Source organism: Anneissia japonica, unplaced genomic scaffold, assembly GCF_011630105.1.
Source record: "Anneissia japonica isolate Jap-2015-1 unplaced genomic scaffold, ASM1163010v1 scaffold640_len1575945_cov177, whole genome shotgun sequence".
NCBI lineage: Eukaryota > Metazoa > Echinodermata > Crinoidea > Comatulida > Comatulidae > Anneissia > Anneissia japonica.
Genome location: NW_022684376.1, coordinates 1,433,221 through 1,454,007, shown reverse-complemented (window position 1 = coordinate 1,454,007; position 20,787 = coordinate 1,433,221). Strand labels below are relative to the sequence as shown.

The window sequence follows — 20,787 nt, the reverse complement described above, 5'->3', positions numbered from 1 at the left end:
GGGTGTGAATGCAAATAGTGGAACACACGCTATGCAGCTCAATTCCAGTAGATACAGAGAATATTTTGTCACTCGTAACGCATTCTACAGAATTCTTACAATTCTATCTGTAAATTATATTTTCACAATAAATAATGTTAAAACATCGAAAACAAGAAACTCATGGGCATACAATTCAACTATCAATCAGTCACATACATACATTGATATACATGCAAACACATAATTATGCTTTTTTTATTCTCAAAATGCTCTTTTCCAAATTTGTGACTTCGTTGAAGTTTATAAATATAACCAATTTAATATGGTATGGGCCCATCATCCATTAATCTTTTTTTTTAAATTTTAATATCAAAACAATGCATATAGGTGGAGAACACCAACGACATTAATCTTACTTTCATAATGGAAATTATACAAGATGTATGACAAACCAATAAATTAATTTTCCTGTATAGATATCTATAGAGTATGTGTATATAATATTAATTAATACACACATTATACATGGATATGCATGCAAATATAATTATGCTCTATAATAGAAAATGATGAAATTGTATATACAATGATATGTACATACAGTACACATACACACTTTATACCAATTCTTACATATACATACATACACAACTTTAAATATATGTTATAATTTCTGAGGTGCTATATACCTGAATGCATGCGCCTGAAATCCTAAACTGATTTCTCAAATATTGTTCTTTAAACAGCTGTATGTTTAAACTCCTGTAACTTCATAACAAAATGTCAGATTTACAAATGATGCTTTTACTTTTATTTTATAGCTCTCATTTTACTTTTTAACCCTTTATTAATAACTAAAAGTGTGACTGGTTTGGCTTGTCTTTGCTATAAATATTATTATCTTAATAATGTGCTGTACTCAATCTCTGATTTTACTACATCTTTATTCATATTGTGTTTTGTAAACTTCTGCATGCAAAACATTACATTTTTCCTTTCCCATGCAATATTCTAACTGACGATAGTAGGAACACTGTCAAAACATGTCTTGTTTGGGCCGTTAAGGCCAGAATTAAATGGAATATAGGCTTTGCCTACGATGAAAATATGATCTGTTTTGTTATTTTAGAAAATTATTGTGTAGTAGTGTAACGCTATTTAATTGATGTAGTATTAACAAATACTAAGACGAATGAACAATAAGTTCTATAATAAAGGGCAAAAACTAAAGAAATTTGTGAGTAATCCTGTGGAAGTGTTTTTTTGATACATTGGTTTGGGTGGGTTTTTTTTTTAATGTTTGTGCCATGGTGTTTTTTTTTGTTTTTTGATTACGTTGATATGTCTTGCGTATAAATTGACTAGCCCGCAGCCGCTGGTGATTTCCTCCAAGGTAAGCTTTTTTAGATTCCTGAACCAGTTTTTAATTACGGCAATAGTTGCTCTGTTAATCTCTGGTACTGTATTTGGTCGTTGAGGGTACACATGGAGAAATGGAGAAACTGATCAAGCATGATTTTTTGGTGTTGAACCTGTCTCTTATACACATCTCTTATCGTCCATATTAGGCGTAAGAATACTATTTTCCTGTTCCCCGTCTTCTCTCATTCTGGGTAATAACAAAGGGGGAGGTTGATTTGGTGGTCGAGAATCAACGTCTCTGGCCTGAGGCCATGGTGATGTGAAGGGTTTCAGTCTGTTGTAATGTAATAACCTTTGGACAAGCTGATGTTTTTCGAATATCTATTACTTGGTAGTTAAGTCCATCATTAAACGAGGACAGAACTTTAAATGGCCCTTGCCAGTTAGCTGCTAGCTGTTTCTACATGTGGTAGGGTCATTTACCCATACCAGATCTTCCTTCAAATATGGTTGAAAACGCTGTGATTGCGAATTGTACATGTTCCTCTGTGTCTCCTGTGCAACCGTTAAGTTATCCCTGGCGATTTTATGCGCCTTTTTCAGTCAGGACGTCAAGCTGTCTCTTATACACATCTAGATGTGTATAAGAGACAGCATACACACTTTATACCAATTCTTACATACATACATACGCAACTTCAAATATATGTTATAATTTCTGAGGTGCTATATACCTGTACCTGAATGCATGCACCTGAAATCCTAAACTGATTTCTCAAATATTGTTCTTTAAACAGCTGTATGTTTAAACTCCTGTAACTTCATAACAAAATGTCAGATTTACAAATGATGCTTTTACTTTTATTTTATAGCTCTCATTTTACTTTTTAACCCTTTATTAATAACTAAAAGTGTGACTGGTTTGGCTTGTCTTTGCTATAAATATTATTATCTTAATAATGTGCTGTACTCAATCTCTGATTTTACTACATCTTTATTCATATTGTGTTTTGTAAACTTCTGCATGCAAAACATTGCATTTTTCTTTCCCATGCAATATTCTAACTGACGATAGTAGGAACACTGTCAAAACATGTCTTGTTTGGGCCGTTAAGTGCCAGAATTATATGGAATATAGGCTTTGCCTACGATGAAAATATGATCTGTTTTGTTATTTTAGAAAATTATTGTGTAGTAGTGTAACGCTATTTAATTGATGTAGTATTAACAAATACTAAGAGGAATGAACAAGACAGTGCGTCACTCTTAGTTTGGGTTTACTTTATTAAGACTATTCTTATCAGCGATGTGAAGACTGTAGATGTTGTCGATCTGATGTCCAGAACTGTACTAACTCAACTCAGCTAAGGCCAACCCATTAAACTATGGTTGGATTCGGACGTAAACTCAATTACATGGGTAATCTACTAATAACCTCGGGGCTAAATGTGACGGTCGTTCGGACGAGTAAAATAACAATCCATTTACCCATTAATTTGACGGAAGTTACGTATTTTACAAGCTTCTGGAAGGTCAGAATTCTGAATAGTTTGTGACCTGAATGACGACCCCGTGTCAAATTAGCAATGTTTTCGGGGCAATTTCAATACTTCATACACGAATTTACGCTATTTCTGCTTACTTTTTATACAATTTACTCATTTCCTTGTGATTATCCTTACAAATTGACGCCGAATTATGATTAACCCAGCCGACTTAACTATCCTGACAATTTTTATATTGCTTCTCGATGACGAATTTGATCTAAACCAAGCTTTTCGACGAAGAAAGTACAGCAACGACGAAGACAACGACCAGCGTGGAAAGAAAGATTGGGCAACAACGAGAAGAATCATGCAGCATGGTTGCGAGCTTCTTTTTGTCCAGTGCACTTTGACCCGGCGTTGTTTACAAATATGAAGGGTCAACTTGTGACCTGGGCCTTGTTACGAGTGATTAATTACGCCTTGAGGCAAGGTGTAATTGAAATATCCAGTAAAAAAGGTGGGTTTTTGGGCCGGATGTTTTTCAAATTTTCTATACCCAGGGGCATTATTTAATTGCCGTACGCGACCGCTCAGCTGGTGGTACCCAGTTAAATTTTACTCGTCCGAATCGGCCCATTGAGTAGTATGCAATACTGCCATTCCCACACATTAAATTAACTTGGTATGCAATAATGTCTTTTCCAGTGAAGGGTTGGTCTGTACATAAGTATGGGTGGTCTATAAATAGATCATAGCCCTGAACTAATTGCCCACAGCTAGGATGTACAATGGGTTTTTGTTATTACTAAACAAGGCTATGGGAAGGCTGCTATCATCCTATAAATTATTATTTTGGAGGACTAGACTTTACATTACTCCCCCCTTAATGGAAGAGATGTCCTCATCGAAAACATGAAGAGAAGAAAAAAAAAAAAAAATATAAGAACATAGGCCTATAATATCTAAAATGGATTAAACAAAATTAGGAAGTTAGAGAATACGGCATATAAACAAAGTAATGACTAAACAAAATTATATCCGGAATATGACATGGCTAAGTAGTAACGGTATCCAACTACACACAATACGAGGGGGAAACCTAGATCAACGTAGCATAAAACCTGATACAGAGTATTATGATAAAATATATTTGTTCCCAGGTGGGTCACCACATACTATTTTCTAAACAGTATTGTAAGAAAATATTTAAGAGTCAAATTATATTATAAATCGTTCAAAATGTCCAAAAAAAGGTTAACGAATCATGCTAGTATTAATATAGTCTATAGTCCAAAAGCAGAATAAATAGTGTTAACAAAGTCCAGAAATCGCATTGGGCGCCGAATGTTGCGGCCAATACGACTTGTAGTTTGTTGCTTATCGTCCATATTAGGCGTAAGAATACTATTTTCCTGTTCCCCGTCTTCTCTCATTCTGGGTAATAACAAAGGGGGAGGTTGATTTGGTGGTCGAGAATCAACGTCTCTGGCCTGAGGCCATGGTGATGTGAAGGGTTTCAGTCTGTTGTAATGTAATAACCTTTGGACAAGCTGATGTTTTTCGAATATCTATTACTTGGTAGTTAAGTCCATCATTAAACGAGGACAGAACTTTAAATGGCCCTTGCCAGTTAGCTGCTAGCTGTTTCTACATGTGGTAGGGTCATTTACCCATACCAGATCTTCCTTCAAATATGGTTGAAAACGCTGTGATTGCGAATTGTACATGTTCCTCTGTGTCTCCTGTGCAACCGTTAAGTTATCCCTGGCGATTTTATGCGCCTTTTTCAGTCAGGACGTCAAGTTCGAACATAGTTACTGTGCGTTGAGTCTGGGTGTTGCTGCGTGCTCCCAAACATAATATCCACTGGGAGTTTAGGTTCAAATCCCTTTAGTAAAAAGAAAGGGGAATACCCTGTGCTGGAATGAATGGTGGCGTTGTACACTAATTCCACCTGAGGCAGTAGGGCATCCCATTCTTCATTATTTGTTGCCGTTTGTAATTTTTTTGCAAGCTGATCTTTCATAGTCCGATTAAAACGTTCTACCATTCCATCCGACATGGTAAGGCGAGGTACGGGTTTTCTTAATTCCAAACTTAGTACATAGCTCAGACATAAGTTCACTCTCAAACTGTCGTCCTTGGTCGGTATGTAGCGATTCAAACACGCCATGTTCTTTGATATCTGTCAAATAGTTGGTCGGCTACAGTTGTTGCTCTCTGATCAGGCATTGGGTACAAATTTACATACTTAGTGAAATAGTCCATAACAACTAATATATATCTGTTGTTTCCGTGTAACAGGCAGTTCAGTTATATCTGCCGCTATTTTCTGCAGGGGACGAGTCGCTTTACGCTTTTCATTGGTGCTTTTAACGGGGATACAGGCTGTCTAAACGATTCACATGAAATACATTGCCGACAGAATTTTCGGATGTCTCTGGACATAAAAGGCCAGTAAACTACTTCCGCAGCTTTCTTAAATGTTTTAGTTGCACTTAAATCTCCAGATAATATGGATCCATGAAATTCTCTCATTAGATTTTGACGCATGGCACTTGGGATTACTGCTCGGTTAACTATTGATTTAGTCTGTTTAGTCTGCAGACATAGAATATCATCTCTTATAGTTAAAATGTCGAATAATTTTTGTAGTTTTCGCATGTCAGCACTATCTGTGCTATCGGATTTTGGGCGTTTTCCATTCAGTTTCAGGGCCAATAATATGGCCAAATCATGATCTCCTTGTTGCATTTGCTTCAAATCAGTAGTTTGTGTCAGAATTGCCACCGCGGCTGAACATGTTAATGGTAACTCAACCGGTGCAATACTGACCGGGGTGCAATACTGACCGGAGTGCTTTCGGCATGACACCTTGATAAGGCATCAGCATTTCCATGCTTGTGGCCCTCACGATGTATAATTGTCCAATCATAGGGGTCGAGTTTATTCGCCCATCTCGCTCGGCAACCCGTAACATCATTATCAATTGGAATCTTTCTTAATCCGTTAAGCGGTTTATGATCCATTATGATGGTAAAGTGAGATCCTAGTAGGTAATGTTTGAAGTGTTCCACTGAGTAAACAATAGCGTATAGTTCCCTGTCAAATACACTCCAATTTTTCTGAGCTGACGAAAGGGAATGACTAAGGTATGCTATTACTCTCTCCTTCTCTTCTTGTTTCTGGGAAAGTACAGAACCAATGCAGAAATTTGAGGCATCAGTGTACATGTAAAATGGTTGGTCCATTTGAGGGAATGCCAAAATTGGTGGTTCAATCAATTTCTGTGGCAGAGTTTTGAAAGCAATATCACACTCAGGGGTCCATTCAACTTTAACATTTTTCTTTATAGTGAGATGGTGAAGCGGCGCGGCAATTTTTGCGAAGTCCTTAACAAATCTCCGATAATAAGAGCATAATCCAATGAATGCATGAATATGGGTGACCGAACGTGGTGTTGGCCAATCTCTAACCTTTTCGATATTCTTGGGGTCGGGTTCTATGCCATCTTTAGAGATAATGTGAGCAAGAAATGTCACCTCAGTTTGAAAAAAATGACACTTATCTGGCCTAAGTTTTAAGCCGGCCTTTCTAAATCTGCTAAAAGCTTCTCGTAAGTTATCCATTTTATCCTGAAAATTCCTGCCAAAAACAACATCATCAAGATAGATTAACACTTTTGTCCAATGTAGTCCATTAAAGACAAGTTCCATTAAACGTTGAAATGTTGCGGGAGCGTTCATTAAACCAAACGACATGACACGGAATTGATATAAACCATCTCCAGTCGAAAATGCTGTTTTTTCTTTATCACTCTCCTCCATTTCCACTTGCCAATACCCACTTGAAATGTCCATGGTGCTAAAGCATTGGTTCTCCGCTAAAGCATCAACTGTATCATCAATGCGAGGGAGTGGGTGCGAGTCCCGTTTTGTAACGCTATTTAGCTTTCGATAATCAACGCAAAATCTAAATGAATTGTCCTTCTTTTTCACCATGACAACGGGGGATGCCCAAGGGCTGTGACTGGGCTCAATAATGTTGTTATCAAGTAGCTCATTAACTTGTGTTTGAATCTCAGTACGCATACAAGGAGAAGTGCGATATGCTCGTTGGCGAATGGGGCGCTCATCTCCTGTTGGAATGCTATGCTTAACGAGATTGGTGCGACCAAGGTCAGATTTGTTTGAGCTAAATAAATCTGAAAATTGTAAGAGAAGATTATTTACCTGATCTGCCTCAGATTGGGTTAAGTCCGATTTTGTAATGTCCACTTTAGGTGACGTTTTCGCTTCTTGATTATAATGCTTCTCAGACTTTTCAGGTGCAGCGGCTAAACAATAAAGTTCCTCATTCCAGTCCATCATAGAATAAAATTGTCCAATAGGTATTCCCGCTGAAACATGCATTCATTCAGTGAAGGCAACTTAAAATAACAGATATTGGGTTTTTCGTTCGTTTGTTATCGGAGTGAATAAGGACAAGATATCTGGAAACAATTTTGTCAATTAAATGCATTGGAAACATATTTTTTCTAAGGATAACAAGTAAAGCCTTGAGGTCACTATGAAAACCTAACCAATTATTATTTATCTTATAAGTTCTATCATCAACTAAAGTACGAATCAAAGAAATTTTGTATGGTAAAGTGCAAAAACTAAAGAAATTTGTGAGTAATCCTGTGAAAGTGTTTTTTTGATACATTGGTTTTGGTGGTTTTTTTTTTTACGTTTGTGCCATGGCGTTTTTTTTTGTTTTTTGATTACGTTGATATGTCTTGCGTATTGACTAGCCCGCAGCCGCTGGTGATTTCCTCCAAGGTAAGCTTTTTTAGATTCCCGAACCAGTTTTTGATTACGGCAATAGTTGCTCTGTTAATCTCTGGTACTGTATTTGGTCGTTGAGGGTACACATGGAGAAATGGAGAAACTGATCAAGCATGATTTTTTGGTGTTGAACTTGTTTTTCAGTCTCGAGATCTTGTTCTACACCACAGGTGGGCAAAGTGCAGCCCGCGGCCTGCCAGTTATTTTTTTTGCGGCCCGCGAAAATGATTTAAAAACCCTCTGTGTGCGGCCCGCCAAGCAACATTGGCCAGAAAGCAACTTGTTTTTTTATGGCCTGACACCTATCATATGTAAAAAGTAAAATAAAACTGAGAATAAATTGATGTAAAAGCAGTTTTTGGAAGCACACTGGAAACAAGAAAAATGTGGGTGCGGCCCTCGGTGTTGAATCAAAAATTCACTTTGGCCCTCCGACTGATTTTTATGCCCACCCCTGTTCTACACTGTCTGCAATTGCTTGCATTTAGCATACCATGGGGACGATGTTCTTATTGACTTTGAATAAACTACAGTACCTCATTCAACGCATCATCTGACGCATCGATATGGTCAGTCAGGGGTCTGTGTCTTTCATTTCAGCTATATCCACCTTCACAGCTTTTCTGCTTATGGCATCGTTTAGGTATTGAACCGATGCGTCTACCATATTATTGGTGCTTTCTATGTTAAATATCACACATAATATGTTCTTAAAAATTGTGGTTGCAGATTGAAAAGAGTGCTCTGTTTGCAATGCTGTATAACAGTACAGAACAAACTTGCCCCTTTTTTTTTTCGTTTGTCAGACCCTTAATTCTTCTAGACACATAATGGATCATATGGGCCGCGCAAAAGTGGGGGTAGTTTATATTCTTCGATTTCATGTATTACCTGTACATTTCCCAGTGACCGATTCGCTATGTTCTGTTTAGATATACTTTAAAATCTTCTGAGTTGATGAACACAAAACTGCCTGAATCAGTGCCCATGAGTAGGCTATTTCCACTATCCTAGGGACTACTGATGTAAGGGCCTTGTTTTGGTAACAGCATTCAGGAACCTCTGCAGAAAATGTTGTATTTCCGAAGAATGTTGATCATAGTCAACATTTCAGAAACAGAGATGCCTGTACGTCCTTCTATGGGGTTGGGAATTACAAGTGCATAGTACAGTACACCTTTATTTTGACTAGATAGTTTTTTTTACAAATTTTAGTTTTTTTGTTACAATTGAACTAGTTGCGCAAGTTGACAACTGAGCCTTTTCTGAGCTGGTCAAGGTACAATTGCGCTTGTTCATATAACAGGGTATTGCTAAACCCCGCAAACCTCCAAAAAAACAGTGCAAACCCCATCCAAACCTTGTGATAGTGATTGAATCATGTAGTGTAGGACTCGCTTGGTATCTCAGTAAAAAAAAATTGTAATTTTATGTTCGTCACAACCTATTTTTGGGGTAAAAAGGCATTTTTTGTATTAAAAAATTGCTAAACCCCGCAAACCTAAAAAAAAACACCGCAAACCCCATCCAAACCTTGTGATAGTGATTGAATCATGTAGTATTATAGGACTCACTTGGTATCTCAGTAAAAAAAAAATATAATTTTATGTTCATCACAACCTTTCACTTGGTATCTCAATAGAAAAATTAATGTTATGTTCATTACTTTTTTGGTAAAATGTTATTTGTGAAGAAATATGAAAATTCACCGCAAACCCTGCCCACCTTCCCCTACCACCCTCCCTTATTACAACTGTGATTGTACTAAATAGATGCTACAGTACATCCCAGTAAATTATTTAATCTATTCCATGTTTACAAGAATCCATTTTTGTAAACATGGAATGGATTAAATTTTTTTTTTTCATGTTTACAAGAATCAATTTTTGGTGTAAAATGTCAATTTGTCGTGAAAAATAACTGTTTTTATTTGTATTAAAACCATGATTGATTTGATGATGGACAAAATAACATACAATGAAAAAAGACACAAAAACAAAACTTATATATTAGTTACCAATGCCATCGAACATTTAATACTGTAAAATTTTTGGTATTCAATTGATTTTTCATACATATCAGTACATTTATGGCTTTCTGCTAGTTTTGTGGGCACGTTTAGTATGCCTTTGATTTTTTTTCTTTCCACTATTACAAGGTGGATTAACTGTTGTAAATTTACCATTTGTGGAGTTTGACATACTATTACTCTTATCTTTAGGTTTAAATACTTTAAACATATTATAATGGTCAATTCGTCTATCCTCTGCCATTACAGTCCACTTTAACTGGTCCAGTTCAAATGTTTTGAAATTCTTTGATAGTTCAAAACCTCCCATTCTAATAAATGACATTTTAACATCTTTAACTTTCGTGACCTTTTACCATTTTCTCTAACATCTGTATGAGTTCTGGTAATTTCTTTTGCTTCCAGTCAACAAATGACTTAATCGCATGATTCATTGACTCATTACTGTTGTTCGTCCAACCAACTTGAACACAATCTCTGTGCTTCCAAACCTTTTCCTTAACTCTTGGTAATAACTTATCATTTATATAACAAAAAGCATCTGGGGCAACAGTTGACACAGACTTAACAATTCTTTTTCAATTTCAAACGGTTCTTCAGACTCTGTTTCTAATAATTTTACAGTCTTTGCATGTATTATTTTCCTTACTGATCTAATTACTCCAACCTTGTGTGTTAAATATTCTTTCAGATTGTCCAGCAAATGTTTTTTACATAATATATGTTTACATTGAAATGTATCTACACATGCCTTGTGCATTGCTACTTCATCATCTGTGCCGATAATTAACTTAGAAAAATCCTTAACCCCAATGTTGACCAAGCTATATTTTAAAAATGAATAAAACTCAGAGAAAGCCATCTGATCACTTTTATGGTTAATAAAAATCTACAACAATGTGGCTATTATTAGATCATTAGATATTTACTGCAATTTAGCTATTATTCGGCTGAAATTAAAAATCTACAGCAATTTGGTTAATTTTTGAAAGATAATTCTTCCCTCCCTCAGTCTATCTGCATGTTATTAGTCCATCAGCTATGTGAATTTTATATTTGTATCGAATACTGCAATTGATGATTTAACATATTATGTAAAGGCATTCTTAAATAAATAGTAGAACCTTCAGTTTACGGAATGAAGGTGCCTTTCCTGTAACACCATACGGTTTATTAGCTAAAAAAAAATAAAAACTAAGACATGTAAATTGAAAGTTTTACTACATTATTCTCACTCAGCTGTCACCACTACTTTGACAATCTCAACTCAAATTATAATTATTTCTTTAAAAACTCATTTATTTAGGTATAACAAACATTTTCATATATTTACAAATTTTATTTTTACAGTTATGTAAGCTTGTAACAAATTATTTACATATTTGAATGTTTACAGTTATGTTAGATTTTAACAAATATACTTACATATTAACACACACATTTATATATTTTATATATACATATATATATATATATAATTATATATACACAAATGTTTCCATTTTATTTCAGCTTGTAACAAATATATTACATATTCAGTTATTTCAGGTTTTAACAAATATACTTATTATTCTATTTGCTAACGTTCCTGGCTTTGCCAACCGCGTCTGCAAACACTTTATTCATCTGTGTTCCGCTAGGTATTTCCCATTTGTTTTGTTTACAATAGCTGAAAATAAATTCTGAAAGAAAATCAATAAAAAAAAAATAATGACATAATTTATACCAAAGATTGGGAATATAAGGAAAGGCAGTAACACAAAACAACATATTTATTTATGTTAAGGATTGACACCTACACCTCCCTTGGCTTTCCTCATGCCGAATCCACCTGAATTAGCTAATTCCAACTCTGTAAAAATTGCCTTCACTAGACCTCGCAGGAGCCGCCTGCCATAGTTGCCGCAATTGGCTACACAGGCAGACCACTGCGAATTTGTTATATACACATTGTCTGAATTCATCAGTCGCTTTCCGCCTGATTCCTAAGAAAAATGTTTAAAAAAATTATTTTAAAATAAACAAAAATAGATCTTTAAAAATAGTAAAAGTATCATTAAACATCAGCTGTTTAAATAACAGTAAAGCAGATTATGGTTTACAACATTTCTCAGCCAAAGACTATCACCAAATCGTTAAAATAATTTTTATGTTTGAAAATGTGGAAAATAACAATGTAGCATGATATTTAGATATATAAAGTTTTGTTTATTTACAATAAAATAGATTTTAAAATTGTTGACATATTTTGCCCACTATCTCCAAAACACAATTTTCGAGGAGTGACTGGCTTTTAATAAGTTAATTAATAAGCTTAATAATAAGACTGGCTTAAATTCTCATAACGCTATGAAAAGGTAGTAAAAAAAATTTAAATTGGATGTTGATGAGTAAAACATTACATAAAAACTTAGTCATAATCGATGACGGCCTGTGTTTCTTTAATAGCATTTCTAAGAAATTAAGTGGCTTTTAGTAAGTATTGTTTCTGAAAAAAACGAAATGGACATAGTGGAACAGCTACAGTATTACAATAAATTACTATCTGTACAAACCTAGTTCTTTCTGGCCATGGTCTGGCATCTGATGCAAAGCACGGCATTACTGGCAGGGCTCCGTATTTTCAAGCATTTCTAAAAAGAATCCATTTAACGACAAATCTTCGTATAAACTGTTTACATCCTATATTACGGCTTTGTTGGAGCTGGAATGGCTGCCGGAGCTGGTGGGAATTGGATGTTGATGAGTAAAACAGTACATAAAAACTTAGTCATAATCGATGACGGCCTGTGTTTCTTTAATAGCATTTCTAAGAAATTAAGTGTCTCCTCTGATGGTACTGAAAAAAGAAGAAAATATATATTTTGGTTTAACAATATTGGTAAACAAACCACCTTTACTTTTGGTCTAAAGTAACTTCATTTGTATATGGCGCTAGAATGTAATTTCTTTTCAATGTATCGCTGATTGAAGCAATTGCCTTAGTAAGTTTTAGGGTAAAGCAACTTCCTTTTAGTAAGTATTGTTTCTGAAAAAAACGAAATGGACATCCGTTCGATTGTGCTAACTGGGTTTCGAACTTAGCGTTCACTTGAGCCATAAGGGTTTCGAACTTGGAGTCCAGTTGGACTACTCGAGCTTCCATTGCGGCCAATCGACTACTAGTATTGTCCCCCGAAGGCTTCTGATTCGGAGTACCCGGTCTCCTGTTAGGATAGCTAGATTTGCCACCCCTATTAGATCTACCCCCCACTTGTCTAACTCTATGCTGGGAATCTTCCTCATCTTCATCCTCCTCAGAAGCCGAAGAGTGTAAGGGCAAGTGATAAGAAGCAGTGGCAGATTCAACATGGGCTTTAATTACCTCCTTGGACGACCTACCCCTCCTGTTAACATACAACCCATTGAGGCTTACGTATTGCTCATATTCTCTTAGTGCTTCAGAGTCCCTGCACCCTAGACAAAACCTTATGGCTGCCTGTTGCCTAATCCAAGATTTAGGAAGGGCGCCATAGACCTTTCTTGTCATAGTGAGGACCCTATCTCCCCACTTATCTACAGTTTCGTCCTCCCGCTGTGAGGAGGCTTCTTATTTAGCTTGCAAAACTTCTGGAAGGTCATCTTCCTCATATCGCTTGTCAAAAGCGCTCATAATTTTTCGAAAGTAAATATGTCTATCCATTCCAATAAGATTGACATAAAACTCGGCCGCACTCCCCTCCACACACCAACAGAGTGCGTCCGTTCTTTCCTTTTCCGAAAGCTCCTGCTCTTCTGCGAACCTGAAGAATCGCCAGTTTTCCTTCCTGTTAAACGTTAAAGTCTTTGGAATATCTTTATACTTGAATGACGTACCCCTTTGTCTTGGTGGAGCCCTCCTTTCAGTAAGCCTTATAGTTCTTAAAAGCTTGGCATACCCCTGAGAATCATCAGATTCTCATTCACTTTCCTCCCCAGAATTCGGGTTAACATCCTGATCACTATGCTCGTCCCCCCAAACGGCTATTTCTACTTCCAGAAGGATTATGGTGGTGGCTTTGAGGTTCTTACTGAAAATGAGGTTTGACACTGAGTCAATTTGGAAAAACCTTGACCCTCCAGCACTGGATTGGGAGTAAAGTCGAATTCTTTAATTAACTTATAACCCCCTCCAACGTCTTTAATATCACCTAAACTTGTTGGATAGATGTTACCATAACGGGACCTCCACAGAGTAATCTTCTCCCCCCATTTTTTACCAACATTAGGGATAGCGTAAAGATCCGCAACATCGCAGAAATTTATCTTAATTTTACCAAACCTATTCACGCTCAGAGAGAAACCGAAATAGGTGTTGGGAAAGACTCGCAGATACCGGTCTATGATCTCAGCTGTCGATGCGAAGTTATGCAGCATAAGCTGCTGATCGCGTAGGCTATTTAGCAGGCGGAGGATGTTGAGACCTTGCAGGAAGCATTCTTCCGCTGTCTCATCCTCCGCCATGCCCCGGAGATGCAAACATATCACCAGATGGCGTTGGCGCATGTAGCACTCCCCCAGAATGCGCTTCAGAAGATCGTCCTGTCTAGAACAGTCTTATGTGAGCTGGGTGTGCTCTAGACCAATCTTGCCCAGCACCTTGACATCTCTTGACCCAGACAGAGCTCTCAGCCGCTCGAACTGGGTTGCCGTCTTCTTTTTGGGATGAATCACAATGCCAACATCGCAATGGGGTTGGCGCACAACAGGGCTAATCTCCCTGAAAGTGGGGTAAGTGGCAGGATCGCAGTATACTGCGATTCCACCCCTCACAGCGACAGTTTAGGACACCCTCCGGCCCTCCCTACTTCGATTAGGCCTTCAGATACAAACCTAAAGCTCTGCGTAGCCGGTCTAAATAGAAGTTCAAAAACTCGAGGCCGCGCTTCTGGGACCTAACGCGATGTATGGGTCACCCCTTGAGCATCAGGCCCTGCAGTAGTTGGGAAGTCGCTTGCTTAGCTTGCTCGCGAGCCCCCTGAGCATCAGTTCCAGCATCTTGCTGCGCCTTCCTCTTCTGAGGGGGGTTCACAGGTATAGGAAAAGCCACTTTCGGCTTCTGCGACAATCCTCTGGAATGCCCCCTCCTGATTCCCGTTTGCCCCAATGCTTCCCGCAGCTTGATCATTGCAGCCCGAGTCCTAACATCGATAGTCTGATGTTCTCCCGGTTCCTCCGTGGATTGCTCCCAGTAGCCTGTTCACCAGATCATGGAGAGAAGCTCCCTCACCAACAATGTGCTGGGCCAGCCCCTCCAGTACCTTTAGCTGAATGTTAATTTGGCGCTTCGTGCACCGGAGCTAAGGTTTGAAGCAAGCCAGGGCGTGACTAGCTAGGATGTGGATGCGCATGTTCACCACGTTGTTGTTATTGTTTAATAAACAAATATAACAAATGTTATTGTTTATTATACAATATACAGGTCTGATTACTAAATTTAATGTTATTTCTTAAAGCTGTATCATCAAATTTAACAAAACTGACAACATTTCCAACCTGGACCATTTCGTTAAAAGGTCATGTGACCTTTTTAATTTAAGGTTGTTTGATATGAAATTAATATATTTATTGAATTAAGTACTTACCCACCTTGAGCCAGGGCAAGTTGTATTATTCTGGGTTGTCTAGACATTTAATATTATTGGGACCGTTGGGCACCTGGACCATTTTGTTAAAATAGGATCATGTGACCTTTTTAATTTACAGTTACTTGATATGAAATGACATTCAATAATTCATTGGGAACATTGGGGACCTAAAATATATGGTTATATGATAAATGAAATAAATATACAGTAATACAAAATATTTATTGATTTGAATTTAGTACTTGCCCGTTTTAAGTGAGTTGAAGTTGTATTATTATGGGTTGTCTAGACATTGAATGATTCATTGGGACCATTGGGCACATGGACAATGCCATTAAAATTGGGTCATATGACCTTTTTAATATACAGTTTTTTGATAAATGAAATTAATATAATACAACATTTTTATTGATATAAAATGGGCACTAAGTACTTGCCAGCCTTAAGCCAGGGCAAGTTGTATTATTATGGGTTGTCCAGACATTCAGTGACACTTCAAATATGCGGTTTTATATGATAAATATAATACAATATATTACTTTAGTGATAAATATTTCTGGGTTGTCCAAACATTGATTCATTAATGGGGTCATGTGACACAATTAATAAATAAGGCCCTCTTTAACACGCTCATAAAGTGGTCATAATATATTTAAGTTTTGAATATAGGTCTGTAAATCAATTAATATTTGATTATTATTCTTAAAATTATAATGATGTTTTTTCCTGTGTCATTGTTGCTGCTTTGTACCATTATATAATTACCAGGCGCAGATCCATACATCCTGACCCTAATATTTTTTTTTATGTGGCCCTACTATAGCTTTTCCCCTTTTGGAAAGTTTTAAAAAAACAGGAAGAAAATGAAAAAATTTATTGCCCAAAACGACTCAGGAGTTATTTTCTGGCGCCTGGTCTGGGACATTTCTCTTTAATGGTCCTTATAGCCACACCCTACTCAGGATCAGTTTTGTCCTTAGAACAGGACAAAACATTCTAGAAAATTTCATTCAGATCCAGTGATCAGTTTTTGAGATATTTATGTCTGGGTCTTTGGTCTTTTCAATGACACCCCAATTCACACCCGAACATTGGTGCATCTGAAGGGGGATCAGGAGTGTCCTGAGGGTCCTGACCCCCACCCCCTTGGGCAAAAAAACCCCAGAAATTCCTCTCCCCCTTCCCCCCAAAATAGCTGAGAGCTGAAATTTTGTTGTTACAATGGGAAAATTATTAGTCAGGAAAGCTCATTTCCCGCCATCTATGAATCAAAATTTTCATAGGGGAGGACCCCGACCCCTTTCTTTTTGGGGTTCATCGATTTATGGAAAAGAGAATACATATGAAGCTACTCAAATGTTTTTTTATGTATGTATATGGAAAAGGCTTGGTGAAATTGTATAAGACAATTGTAAGACCATCCTTGGAGTATGGTAACGTTATTTGGTGTCCTTCATATGAGAAAGATGCTGATACACTTGAAAAAGTTCAGCAGAGAGAACTTGACTTCTACCTGGATCTCAGTTATCCTGAACGTCTAATTCATCTTCAACCTTCCAACACTAGCGTATAGAAGGAAACAAGCTGATGTAATGGGATCTTTAAAATCTTAAAAGGAATTGACAATCTTAGAACGGAAGGTTTTTTTTATTCTGGATTCTGCATCCCGAACCAGACATTCATTAAAAATCGAAAAACCTAAAGCTAAGGCAGTTTAGCTTTGCAGTGAGAGCAATTAATGACTGGAATAACTTACCGGAAACAGTTGGAAAAGCTTCGTCTATAAATAAATTCAAAACAGAGTTAAGGAAACACTGGATATCACACCCACTGAAGTTTAACCCTTATGAGAGCATGGCAGGGAGTCCAGAGAGGGGCACATAAGCAATTGCTTAAAGCCTAACACCAAAAGTATACCAAAAGTAAGTATATACACATAATAGGCCTATTTACTGACATAATAAAGATGAGAAAAATGAAGCTGACCTTTTTTAAAAGGGGGAAAACCTTGAATTTTGAAGAACGTGAAAGTCATTAAAAGACACTTCAGAAGTCAGGAAAGCTCATTTTCCACCATCTAGCTGTTCTCTTTGGAGTCCAGTATATCGAAAAAAGAATACTTATACTTTAACCAAGGCTGTTATGCAGAATTGTTGATCCTAGAAATGAATGGTGGGAAATCAAGACTGATTTTTTTTTTATTAACCCTGTTAAAGTATACTGGTACTTGAAGCTTATAGCAATGTCAGAACTGAACTGTGCAAGTCAAATTTTTTGATATAAAATTTTGTGAAATAAAGACTGATTTGTTTGAATCTTTGCTACGTACCTGTTACCTGAAGTTTAGCCAACTGATGTATGGAGACACATACGGTACGGTAGTCACGGACCATGCCCATACGCAATTCAGAACTGCAAGTTGTAGGTTATTCTCCAACCTATTCCTTTACCTTTATATATCTGAACCAAAAATAATAAGATAATGCAATCATCCTCCATAATATGTCCTCAGTATTGTTAGAAATTATCAATAACAGACTTCCTATAATATGCAATCAGCCTGTTACAGTATCTGTCTTTATATATTTTCAAATTGCTTGCAATACAAACCAAGGTATTTGTATGAATTATGTTCATAAATGTGGCTACTGTAAATCTCATTGTCTTATTGGTTTTTTTAAACAATTATTAAGAAGCAGAATAAAAGAATGCCATTACAGTATAGGTTTGATTTTGTTCTTTTATATTTTTTTTTGTAGAGCGCTATGTTGGTACAGTCGGCCAGAATGTTAAGAAGCAGTGGTGTTCAGCTTCAGGATGAGTAGTTAAACATTGAGAGAATGATAGCAACAAGAATACAGTGTGCTGGTAAGTGAAGAAATATTTAATTTTTTCATCCAATTGTGATGTAGGCTACTAGAACGTTATCTTATAGCCATACTGTAGTTAATAATCTCAATTTTGTTATCATAAATGTTATTATAAAATTATTGTTTAAAATATTTTCTTTTTCCATTCTCTTTACCATAAAGGGCAATAAAATAGTGTTGTTATAAACATTCGCCAATCTTAAATTAAAAATTGTACTATATACATGGTTTTTATCTTCTCGGTTTTACAGTTTTTCTTAATTGTGCAATACAATATCATCATCATCAACATAAATTTTATTTACCCAGTATCATGAAACTTACATCTGATAGCATGGAGGTATAATACCGCCATTTTATCAGAAAGCTGTCCTAGATAGGCAAGATTAACAAGTATTAACTTGGGATGTGTTATAGTCAAGTTTTATACAACTGATGTTGGTGTTGGATATATATAAATACAAACCCTACAAAATAATGTTATTTAAGAATTAATTTAAATTAATATTACAGATTTACTTTTAAACAATTTTTATCATTGTAAGTCTTAATATTTGTTGGTTAAAATTTAAATCTAATAATATCATTTTTTTTTATTACAGGCTCTTTGCTAGTTGACTCATTTGCATAATTCACCAGACCATGTTCTCATCACAACAGACACTTGAAACTACAAAAATCAGGAAACTGCTAAAATGACACCATAGCAAGAGTAATTAATATTACAAATTTACTTTTAAACCATTTATATTAATGTAAGTCTTAATATTTGTTGGTTAAAATTTAAATCTAATAATATCATTTTAATACTCATTTGTATAATTCACCAGACCATGGTCTCATCACAACAGACACTTGAAACTACAAAATCAGGAAATTGCTGAAATGTAAAATGTATTTTAATGCGAGAACTGAATTTCCTACTTGGAGCAATAAAGTGTATCTACCATTTTTATTAATGCAAGTCTTAATATTTGTTGGTTAAAATTTAAATCTAATATGTTTTGGTGACTTTTAATGTTTTAATGGTCGCTATTTGATATCTCTTTTACATTGTAATTATTATATTTTATTATATTTGTTCAATTGTCAATTGTATTTTAATGCGAGAACTGAATTTCCTACAATAAAGTGTATCTTATCCTATCTTATCATTTTTTTTATTACAGGCTCTTTCCTAGTTGACTCATTTGTATGATTCACAGGACCATGGTCTCATCAAAATGATGTAATGATAATGAATATTCATTGGCAGACACTTAAAACTACAAAAATCAGGAAACTGCTGAAATGACACCACAGCAAGAGCAACTTCTAGATAGCATATATAGCTTTCAGTCGATAGTGGGCGGGTGGTGGGACCTGGGATTTCACCGCAGCGAATAATTTTCAAAAATTTAGGAGGGTGGGTGGCCAACCCACTACTTCATATAAGATTTGAACTATGTTGTTGTTTCACTAAGACTAATTTGAATATCAAACAAAAAGGTTTTTACTACAGTTTCTACAACCTATAATACGTTAATTGCATTGCATAAATTCTGTAGTTAACCTTCAGAGAACTTAATTTTAATAAATGGCCTAATTAAGTATCTTTGTATACTTATGTATGTGAGTATGTGTTCCATATGTGTTTTTGATCCAATGACCGGGATAGTAATGTGAAGCGCCTAGAGGCTTTGTGCATGAAGCGCTATATAAGACCAACATATTATTATTATTATTTTGGTTAAAATGTATGTAATATTATTACGTTAGCTTGGTGGTATACTGTAAGCCAATCAGTTATACTTACTTCTTTATCGTTTACATAAGCAGAACTAGAGCCTCTCACCTTAAATAGTGCCTACTTCTGCCCCGTGCCTAAATACAGAATTTACGCAAGGCGGGCTGCAATTCCATTGTTTTCTTCATGCTCGAGGATATATGTTTCAATGAAACTTTACAGACGCGTGTTTTACAAACGTCAGTCAATATTGTACACGCATATATATATATGTATATGTATATATATATGTGTGTATATATATATATAAAATTTGTATAATTTACATCAGCATCTCAACAATCAATACACAATTTAGAACAGGTGCGACCGAAATATTTGTGATCAATAAAAGTTATGTTTCGTTATATGTCAACTTAGTATTTCATTTGTTTACTTATACTGTTCAACTATATAATCCAGGATATACTGTACATGCACCCAGCATTTTGATGCCTCCCTCCCTCTCTCTCTCTCTCTCTCTCTCTCTATCTATATATATATATATATATATATATATATATAAATTATAACATAGGTAAGCATGTGTGTTCGAAGTAAGATAGAAAAATATGGAGATGATGGTAAATGAAAATACAGACATTGATGGTAGATTGAGGAACACAAAAATATTTATTTAATTAATTCACAGATATTTTGGTTGTTCCTACAACCTTCTTCAGCATGTAAGTGAAGACATAATCAAATAGCTTTGATAGAACTGAATTTCCTACTTGGAGCAATAAAGTGTATCTTACCTTATCTTATCATTTTTTTTTATTACAGGCTCTTTGCTAGTTGACTCATTTGTATGATTCACAGGACCATGGTCTCATCAAAATGATGTAATGATAATG

General features: G+C 35.9%; 1 long non-coding RNA gene across 1 annotated transcript; it reads left to right on the top strand.

Annotated features, from left to right (window-relative positions):
- Positions 1-11,241: 11,241 nt before the first annotated feature.
- On the top strand, positions 11,242-19,821 carry LOC117105821. The gene is made up of 4 exons (XR_004444951.1): positions 11,242-17,217; positions 18,055-18,163; positions 18,768-18,920; positions 19,335-19,821. It is a non-coding gene; the product is annotated as an uncharacterized LOC117105821 (long non-coding RNA).
- Positions 19,822-20,787: the final 966 nt, after the last annotated feature.